This window comes from Procambarus clarkii, chromosome 16 (genome assembly GCF_040958095.1).
Source record: "Procambarus clarkii isolate CNS0578487 chromosome 16, FALCON_Pclarkii_2.0, whole genome shotgun sequence".
NCBI lineage: Eukaryota > Metazoa > Arthropoda > Malacostraca > Decapoda > Cambaridae > Procambarus > Procambarus clarkii.
In genome coordinates this window covers 679,569-690,145 of record NC_091165.1, presented here as the reverse complement: position 1 = coordinate 690,145, position 10,577 = coordinate 679,569, and positions in this window count along the sequence as shown.

The following is a 10,577-nucleotide window of genomic DNA, read 5'->3' as shown; positions in this document are numbered from 1 at the left end:
TCCCCTTTTCCTTTATGTGATTTAAACAAAATATCATGGAATTAGACAATATTTTGCCATTTTTTCAACGGTTTTGTGAATTTTCAGTTTATTGTTATTAATACATTAAATATACGATAAAAATTATGCAAACACGTAATTGATTAGAAATTAATCTTAAATACCTCATTTTCAATCAACTATTTGTTTCTCGTTGAAATACTGAATAAGATATTGAAAAGGGGAGAAGTTCGGTTTTTATTGCATATATCGACGTTTCAGCCGGAATTGTGCGGTTTTACGAGTACATTTTCCATAATATAAACGGAAAATCAGGAACATTTTAGTTCATTATAATGAAAACACACTGATTTTTATCATTTGTATTGGAAACAACATTGTCATACGTTTTTTCTTGGATCTAAATAATACGAAACCTCGCTTTATGATTCGAAGATAAAATCCTTAAATTTGGTTTAATAGGGACTTTTTTCACGTTTTTCATGTAGTTTGATTTTACGTAAATATATTAATTTTTACCAATATTTCGATACTTTTTCATGTAGTATCACGATATGTGATTTGGCTTTCAAATCTCAAAATTTCGCATAATATTGCATTTTAAGCAAGTTTTCTTGCATTTAGTTTCGTACTATAAATCATCGAATTTAGTAATATGTTGACGTTTATCATCCCCCTTTTCCTTTATGTCATATGAACAAAATATCATCGAATTAGGCAATATTTTGCCTAATTCGCCTCTGCATAACTCTCTTGAGCCTCTGCATCACTCGCTTGAGCCTCTGCGTCCCTCTCTTAAGCCTCTGCAACACTCTCTTCAGCCTCTGCATCACTCCCTTAAGCCTTTGCATCACTCTGTTAAGCCTCTGCATCACTCTCTCAAGCCTCTGAATCACTCTCTTGAGCCTCTGCATAACTCTCTTGAGCCCCTGCATCCCTCTCTCAACTCTCTGCATCACTCTCTTGAGCCTCTGCATCACCCTCTAAAGCCTCTGCATTACTCTCTTGAGCCTCTGCATCCCTCTCGTAAGCGTCTGCCTCACTCTCTTAAGCCTCTGCATCACTCTCTTGAGCCTCTGCATCCCTCTCTTGAGCCTCTGCATCAATCTTTTAATTCTCTTCATCCCTCTGTTGAGCCTCCGCAACACTCCCTTCAGCCTCTGCATCACTCTAGTAAGCCTCTGAATCACTCTCTCGAGCCTCTGCATCACTCTCTTGATCCTCTGCATCACTCTCTTGAGCCTCTGCATCACTCTCTTGAGCCTCTGCATCACTCTCTAGAGCCTCTGCTTCCCTCTCTTGATCTTCTGCATCAATATCCTGAGCCTCTGCATCACTCTCTTAAGCCTCTGCATCACTCTCGTAAGCCTCTGAATCACTCTCCTGAGCCTCTGCATTACTCTCTTGAGCCCCTGCATCAATCTCTTGAGCCTCTGCATCATTCTCTTGAGCCTCTGCATTACTCTCTTGAAGCTCTGCATCACTGTCTAAAGCTTCTGCATCTCTCTCTTCAGCCTCTGCATCCCCTCTATTAAGCCTCTACATCACTCTATTGAGCTTCTGCATCATTCTCTTGAGCCTCTGCATCCCTCTCTTAAGCTTCTACATCATTCTCATGATCCTCTGCATCACTCTCGTGAGCCTCTACATCATTCTCTTGAGCCTCTGCATCCCTCTCCTATCCCTCTACATCATTCTCTTGAGCCTCTGCATCCTTCTCTTGAGCCTCTGCATCACTTTTAAGTGCCTCTGCATCACTCTCAAGTGCCTCTGCATCTTTCTCTTGTGCCTCTGCATCACTCACTTTAGCCTCTGCATCCCTCTCTGGAGCCTCTGCATCACTCTCGTGATCCTCTGCATCACTCTTTTGAGCCTCTGCATCATTCTCTTGAGCCTCTGCATCCCTCTCTTAAGCCTCTGCATCACACTCTTAAGCCTCTGAATCACTCTCTTGAGCCTCTCCAACCATCTCTTGACCCTCTGCATCACTCGCGTAAGCCTCTGAATCACTCTCTTGAGCCTCTGTATCCCTCTCTTCAGCCTCTGCATCACTCTCTTCAGCCCCTGCATCCCTCTCTTCAGCCTCTGCATCATTGTCTTGAGATTCTGAATCACTTTCTAGAGCCTCTACATCCCTCTCTTCAGCCTCTGCATCACTCTCTTGAGCCTCTGCATAACTCTCTTGAGCCTCTGCATCACTCTCTTGAGCCTCTGCATCCCTCTCTTAAGCCTCTGCAACACTCTCTTCAGCCTCTGCATCACTCCCTTAAGCCTCTGCATCCCTCTCTTGATCATCTGCATCTCTCTCGTAAGCCTCCGCATCACTCTCTTGAGCTTCTGCATAACTCTCTTGAGCCTCTGCATCACTCTCTAGAGCCTCTGCATCCCTCTCTTGAGCCTCTGCAACTCTCTCTTCCGCCTCTGCATCACTCTCTTAAGCCTCTGATTCCCTCTCTTGAGGCCTCTGCATCACTCTCTCGAGCCTCTGCATCACTCTCTTGATCCTCTGCATCACTCGCTTGAGCCTCTGCATCACTCTCTTGAGCCTCTGCATCACTCTCCTGATCCTCTGCATCACTCTCTTGAGCCTCTGCATCCCTCTCTTGAAGTCCTGCATCTCTCTCATGAGTCTCTGCATCCCTCTCTTCAGCCTTTGCATCACTCTCTTAAGCCTCTGCATCCCTCTCTTGAGCCTCTGCATCACTCTCAAGAGCCTCTGCATCCCTCTCTCGTGCCTCTGCATCCCTCACTTGAGCCTCTGCATCCCTCTCTTGAGCCTCTGCATCTCTCTCTTGGGCCACTGCATCCCTCTCTTGAGCCTCCGCATCTCTCTTTTAAGCCTCTGCGTCACCCTCGTAAGCCTCTGCATTACTCTCTTGAGCCTCTGCTTCCCTCTCTTAAGCGTCTGCCTCACTCTCTTAAGCCTCTGCATCACTCTCTTGAGCCTCTGCATCCCTCTCTTAAGCCTCTGCATCAATCTTTTCATCCTCCTCATCCCTCTCGTGAGCCTCCGCAACACTCCTTTCAGCCTCTGCATCACTCTAGTAAGCCTCTGAATCACTCTCTCGAGCCTCTGCATTACTCTCTTGATCCTCTGCATCACTCTCATGAGCCTCTGCATCACTTTCCAGAGCCTCTGCATCACTCTCTAGAGCCTCTGCATCACTCTCTTCAGCCTCTGCATCACTCTCTTAAACCTCTGCTTCCCTCTCTTGATCCTCTGCATCACTCTCCTGAGCCTCTCCATCACTCTCGTAAGCCTCTGCATTACTCACTTGAGCCTCTGCATCCCTCTCCTAAGCGTCTGCCTCACTCTCCTAACCCTCTGCATCACTCTCTTGAGCCTCTGCATCCCTCTCTTGAGCCTCCGCAACACTCCCTTCAGCCTCTGCATCACTCTAGTAAGCCTCTGAATCACTCTCTCGAGCCTCTGCATCACTCTCTTGATCCTCTGCATCACTCTCTTGAGCCTCTGCATCACTCTCTTGAGCCTCTGCATCACTCTCTAGAGCCTCTGCTTCCCTCTCTTGATCTTCTGCATCAATATCCTGAGCCTCTGCATCACTCTCTTAAGCCTCTGCATCACTCTCGTAAGCCTCTGAATCACTCTCCTGAGCCTCTGCATTACTCTCTTGAGCCCCTGCATCCCTCTTTTGAGCCTCTGCATCACTTTCTTAAGCCTCTCTCCTGAGCCTCTGCATCACTCTCTTCATCCTCTGCATCACTCTCTTAAGCCTCTGCATCCCTCTCTTGATGCTCTGCATCACTCTCTTGAGCCCCTGCATCATTCTCTGGAGCCTCTGCATCCCTCTCGTAAGCCTCTACATCATTCTCTTGAGCCTCTGCATTACTCTCTTGAAGCTCTGCATCACTGTCTAAAGCTTCTGCATCTCTCTCTTCAGCCTCTGCATCCCCTCTATTAAGCCTCTACATCACTCTATTGAGCTTCTGCATCATTCTCTTGAGCCTCTGCATCCCTCTCTTAAGCTTCTACATCATTCTCTTGATCCTCTGCATCACTCTCGTGAGCCTCTGCATCATTCTCTTGAGCCTCTTCATCCCTCTCCTATCCCTCTACATCATTCTCTTGAGCCTCTGCATCCTTCTCTTGAGCCTCTGCATCACTCTCAAGTGCCTCTGCATCACTCTCAAGTGCCTCTGCATCTTTCTCTTGTGCCTCTGCATCACTCACTTTAGCCTCTGCATCCCTCTCTGGAGCCTCTGCATCACTCTCGTGATCCTCTGCATCACTCTTTTGAGCCTCTGCATCATTCTCTTGAGCCTCTGCATCCCTCTCTTAAGCCTCTGCATCACACTCTTAAGCCTCTGAATCACTCTCTTGAGCCTCTCCAACCCTCTCTTGACCCTCTGCATCACTCGCGTAAGCCTCTGAATCACTCTCTTGAGCCTCTGTATCCCTCTCTTCAGCCTCTGCATCACTCTCTTCAGCCCCTGCATCCCTCTCTTCAGCCTCTGCATCACTCTCTTCAGCCCCTGCATCCCTCTCTTCAGCCTCTGCATCATTGTCTTGAGATTCTGCATCACTTTCTAGAGCCTCTACATCCCTCTCTTCAGCCTCTGCATCACTCTCTTGAGCCTCTGCATAACTCTCTTGAGCCTCTGCATCACTCTCTTGAGCCTCTGCATCCCTCTCTTAAGCCTCTGCAACACTCTCTTCAGCCTCTGCATCACTCCCTTAAGCCTCTGCATCCCTCTCTTGATCATCTGCATCTCTCTCGTAAGCCTCCGCATCACTCTCTTGAGCTTCTGCATAACTCTCTTGAGCCTCTGCATCACTCTCTAGAGCCTCTGCATCCCTCTCTTGAGCCTCTGCAACTCTCTCTTCCGCCTCTGCATCACTCTCTTAAGCCTCTGATTCCCTCTCTTGAGGCCTCTGCATCACTCTCTCGAGCCTCTGCATCACTCTCTTGATCCTCTGCATCACTCGCTTGAGCCTCTGCATCACTCTCTTGAGCCTCTGCATCACTCTCCTGATCCTCTGCATCACTCTCTTGAGCCTCTGCATCCCTCTCTTGAAGTCCTGCATCTCTCTCATGAGTCTCTGCATCCCTCTCTTCAGCCTTTGCATCACTCTCTTAAGCCTCTGCATCCCTCTCTTGAGCCCCTGCATCACTCTCAAGAGCCTCTGCATCCCTCTCTCGTGCCTCTGCATCCCTCACTTGAGCCTCTGCATCCCTCTCTTGAGCCTCTGCATCTCTCTCTTGGGCCACTGCATCCCTCTCTTGAGCCTCCGCATCTCTCTTTTAAGCCTCTGCGTCACCCTCGTAAGCCTCTGCATTACTCTCTTGAGCCTCTGCTTCCCTCTCTTAAGCGTCTGCCTGACTCTCTTAAGCCTCTGCATCACTCTCTTGAGCCTCTGCATCCCTCTCTTAAGCCTCTGCATCAATCTTTTCATCCTCCTCATCCCTCTCTTGAGCCTCCGCAACACTCCTTTCAGCCTCTGCATCACTCTAGTAAGCCTCTGAATCACTCTCTCGAGCCTCTGCATCACTCTCTTGATCCTCTGCATCACTCTCATGAGCCTCTGCATCACTTTCCTGAGCCTCTGCATCACTCTCTAGAGCCTCTGCATCACTCTCTTCAGCCTCTGCATCACTCTCTTAAGCCTCTGCTTCCCTCTCTTAATCCTCTGCATCACTCTCCTGAGCCTCTCCATCACTCTCGTAAGCCTCTGCATTACTCACTTGAGCCTCTGCATCCCTCTCCTAAGCGTCTGCCTCACTCTCCTAACCCTCTGCATCACTCTCTTGAGCCTCTGCATCCCTCTCTTGAGCCTCTGCATCAATCTTTTAATTCTCTTCATCCCTCTCTTGAGCCTCCGCAACACTCCCTTCAGCCTCTGCATCACTCTAGTAAGCCTCTGAATCACTCTCTCGAGCCTCTGCATCACTATCTTGATCCTCTGCATCACTCTCTTGAGCCTCTGCATCACTCTCTTGAGCCTCTGCATCACTCTCTAGAGCCTCTGCATCGCTCTCTTCAGCCTCTGCATCACTCTCTTAAGCCTCTGCTTCCCTCTCTTGATCCTCTGCGTCAATCTCCTGAGCCTCTGCATCACTCTCTTGAGCCTCTGCATCACTCTCTAGAGCCTCTGCTTCCCTCTCTTGATCTTCTGCATCAATATCCTGAGCCTCTGCATCACTCTCTTAAGCCTCTGCATCACTCTCGCAAGCCTCTGAATCACTCTCCTGAGCCTCTGCATTACTCTCTTGAGCCCCTGCATCCCTCTCTTGAGCCTCTGCATCACTCTCTTAAGCCTCTCTCCTGAGCCTCTGTATCACTCTCTTCAGCCTCTGCATCACTCTCTTAAGCCTCTGCATCCCTCTCTTGATGCTCTGCATCACTCTCTTGAGCCCCTGCATCATTCTCTTGAGCCTCTGCATCCCTCTCGTAAGCCTCTACATCATTCACTTGAGCCTCTGCATTACTCTCTTGAACCTCTGCATCACTGTCTAAAGCCTCTGCATCTCTCTCTTCAGCCTCTGCATCCCCTCTATTAAGCCTCTGCATCACTCTCTTAAGCCTCTACATCACTCTATTGAGCTTCTGCATCATTCTCTTGAGCCTCTGCGTCCCTCTCTTAAGCTTCTACATCATTCTCTTGATCCTCTGCATCACTCTCTTGAGCCTCTGCATCATTCTCTTGAGCCTCTGCATCCCTCTCCTATTCCTCTACATCATTCTCTTGAGCCTCTGCATCCCTCTCTTGAGCCTCTGCATCACTCTCAAGTGCCTCTGCATCTTTCTCTTGTGCCTCTGCATCACTCACTTTAGCCTCTGCATCCCTCTCTTGAGCCTCTGCATCACTCTCGTGATCCTCTGCATCACTCTTTTGAGCCTCTGCATCATTCTCTTGAGTCTCTGCATCCCTCCCTTAAGCCTCTGCATCACACTCTTAAGCCTCTGAATCACTCTCTTGAGCCTCCCCATCCCTCTTTTGAGACTCTGCATCACTCTCTTAAGCCTCTGCATCACTCTCGTAAGCCTCTGAACCACTCTCGTAAGCCTCTGAACCACTCTCTTGAGCCTCTGCATCCCTCTCTTGAGCCTCTGCATCACTCTCTTCAGCCTCTGCATCCCTCTCTTCAGCCTCTGCATCATTCTCTTGAGATTCTGCATCACTTTCTAGAGCCTCTACATCCCTCTCTTGAGCTTCTGCATCCCTCTCTTAAGCCTCTGCATCACTTTCTTGAGCCTCTGCATAACTCTCCTGAGCCTCTGCATCACTCTCTTGAGCCTCTGCATCCCTCTCTTAAGCCTCTGCAACACTCTCTTCAGCCTCTGCATCACTCCCTTAAGCCTCTGCATCCCTCTCTTGATCATCTGCATCTCTCTCGTAAGCCTCCGCATCACTCTCTTGAGCTTCTGCATAACTCTCTTGAGCCTCTGCATCACTCTCTAAAGCCTCTGCATCCCTCTCTTGAGCCTCTGCAACTCTCTCTTCCGCCTCTGCATCACTCTCTTAAGCCTCTGAATCCCTCCCTTGAGGCCTCTGCATCACTCTCTCGAGCCTCTGCATCACTCTCTTGATCCTCTGCATCACTCTCTTGAGCCTCTGCATCACTGTCTGGAGCCTCTGCATCACTCTCTTGATCCTCTGCATCACTCTCTTGAGCCTCTGCATCTCTCTCTTGAAGTCCTGCATCTCTCTCATGAGCCTCTGCATCCCTCTCTTCAGCCTTTGCATCACTCTCTTAAGCCTCTGCATCCCTCTCTTCAGCCTCTGCATCACTCTCAAGAGCATTTGCATCCCTCTCTTGTGCCGAAATATTGGTAAAAATGAATATATTTACGTAATATCAAACTACATGAAAAACGTGAAAAAGTCACTATTATTCCAAATTTGTGGATTTTAACTTCGAATCATAAAGCGAGGTTTCGTATTATTTAGATCGAAGAAAAGACATATGACAATGTTGTTTCCAATACAAATGATAAAAATCAATGTGTTTTCATTAGAATTAACTAAAATGTTCCTGATTTTTCGTTTATATTACCGATGGAAGATGTACACGTAAAACCGCTCTATTTCGGCTGAAACGACGATATATGCAATAAAAACCGAACTTCTCCCCTTTTCAATATCTTACTCAGTATTTTAACGAGAAACAAATAGATGATTGAAAATGTAGTATTTAAGTTTATTATCTAATCAATTACGTGTTTGCATCATTTTTATCGTATATTTAATGAATTAATACCAATAAACTGAAAATTCACAAAAACGTGGAAAAACGGCAAAATATTGCCTAATTCGATGATATTTTGTTTAAATAACATAAAGGAAAAGGGAGATGATAAACGTCAAAATATTATTAAATTCGATGATTTTTAGTACGAAAGAAAATACAAGAAAACTTGCTAAAAATGCAATATTATGCGAAATTCTGAGATATGAAGGCCAAATCACATATCGTGATACTACATGAAAAAGTATCGAAATATTGGTAAAAATGAATATATTTACGTAATATCAAACTACATGAAAAACGTGAAAAAGTCAATATTATTCCAAATTTGAGGATTTTAGCTTCGAATCATAAAGCGAGGTTTCGTATTATTTAGATCCAAGAAAAGACATATGACAATGTTGTTTCCAATACAAATGATAAAAATCAATGTGTTTTCATTAAAATTTCCTAAAATGTTTCTGATTTTTCGTTTATATTACCGATGGAAGATGTACACGTAAAACCGCTCAATTTCGGCTGAAACGTCGATATATGCAATAAAAACCGAACTTCTCCCCTTTTCAATATCTAACTCAGTATTTCAACGAGAAACAAATAGATGATTGAAAATGAAGTATTTAAGGTTATTATCTAATCAATTATGTGTTTGTATCATTTTTATCGTATATTTAATGAATTAATACCAATAAACTGGAAATTGACAAAAAAGTGGAAAAACAGCAAAATATTGCCTTATTCGATGATATTTTGTAAATATCACATAAAGGAAAAGGGGGATGATAAACGTCAAAATATTACTAAATTCGATGATTTATAGTACGAAACAAAATGCAAGAAAACTTGCTTAAAATGCAATATTATGCGAAATTATGGTATTTGAAAGCGAAATCACATATCGTGATTGTACCGATGGAAGATGTACACGTAAAACCGCACAATTCCAGCTGAAACGTCGATATATGCAATAAAAACCGAATTTCTCCCCTTTTCAATATCTTACTCAGTATTTCAACGAGAAACAAATAGATGATTGAAGATGAAGTATTTAAGTTTATTATCTAATCAATTACGTGTTTGCATCATTTTTATCGTATATTAAATGAATTATTGACCCTTGAGCCATATTTTGGAGCCAAATTCAAGCTCTCTGCACGTATTTGCAGTTTAAAATTACGACTTTCTACACCGAAAATATGCCAATTACTGAGAGCTGCGATGGGTAACATTTTGCCCAAACCCCCCCTGCAGTTTTCATAATATCTCAAACATCACAAATTGAAAGCTTGAGGCATATTTTGGAGCCAAATTCTGTCTTTCTGCTCGTATTCGCAGTTTAAAATTACGACCTTTTTTTACCGAAAATATGCCTATTACTGAAAGCGGCGATGGATCACATTTTGACCCAACCCCTCCATGCAATTTTTAAAATATCCAAAACATCCCAAATTCGACGCTGGAGCCATATTTTGGAGCCAAATTCTTGCTCTCTGCACGTATTCGCAGTTTGGAATTACGACTTTTTATACCGAAAATATGGCAATTACTCTAAGCGGCGATGGATAACATTTAGCCCACACTTTCCACGCAGTTTTCAAAATATCCTAAAAATCCCAAATTTGACGTTTGGGCCATATTTTAGAGCTAAATTCTGGCTCTCTGCACGTATTCGCAGTTTGAAATTATAAATTTTTATTCCAAAATACGCCAATTTCTTAGAGCGGCAATGGGTCACATTTTGCCCAAACCCCCCTGCGGTTTGCAAAATATCCCAAACATCCCAAATTCAACCCTTGAGCCATATTTTGGAGCCAAAATTTTTGCTTTCTGCACGTATTCGCAGTTTGAAATTACGATTTTTATACCGAAAATATGCCAATTACTGAGAGCCGCGATGGATCACATTTTTCCCAAACCCTCCCTACAGTTTTCAAAATATCCCAAACATCCCAAATTCCACCCTTGAGAATTATTTTGGAGCCAAATTCTGGCTCTCTGCACGTATTCGCAGTTTGAAATTTCGATTTTTATCCCAAACATCCAAAATTTGACGCTTAAAAATATGCCAATTACTGAAAATAGCGATGGGTCACATTTTGCCGAAACCCCCCTGCAGTTTGCAAAATATCCCAAACATCCCAAATTCGATCCTTGAGCCATATTTTGGAGCCAAATTCTGGCTCTCTTCACCTATTCGCAGTTCTGCCCAAATCCTCCGTGCAGTTTTCAAAATATCCCAAACATCTCAAATTCGACGCTTGAGCCATATTTTGAAACCAAATTAAGGCTCTCTGCAAGTATTCGCAGTTTGAAATTACGACTTTTTATACTGAAAATATGCCAATTACTGAAATCAGCGATGGGTCA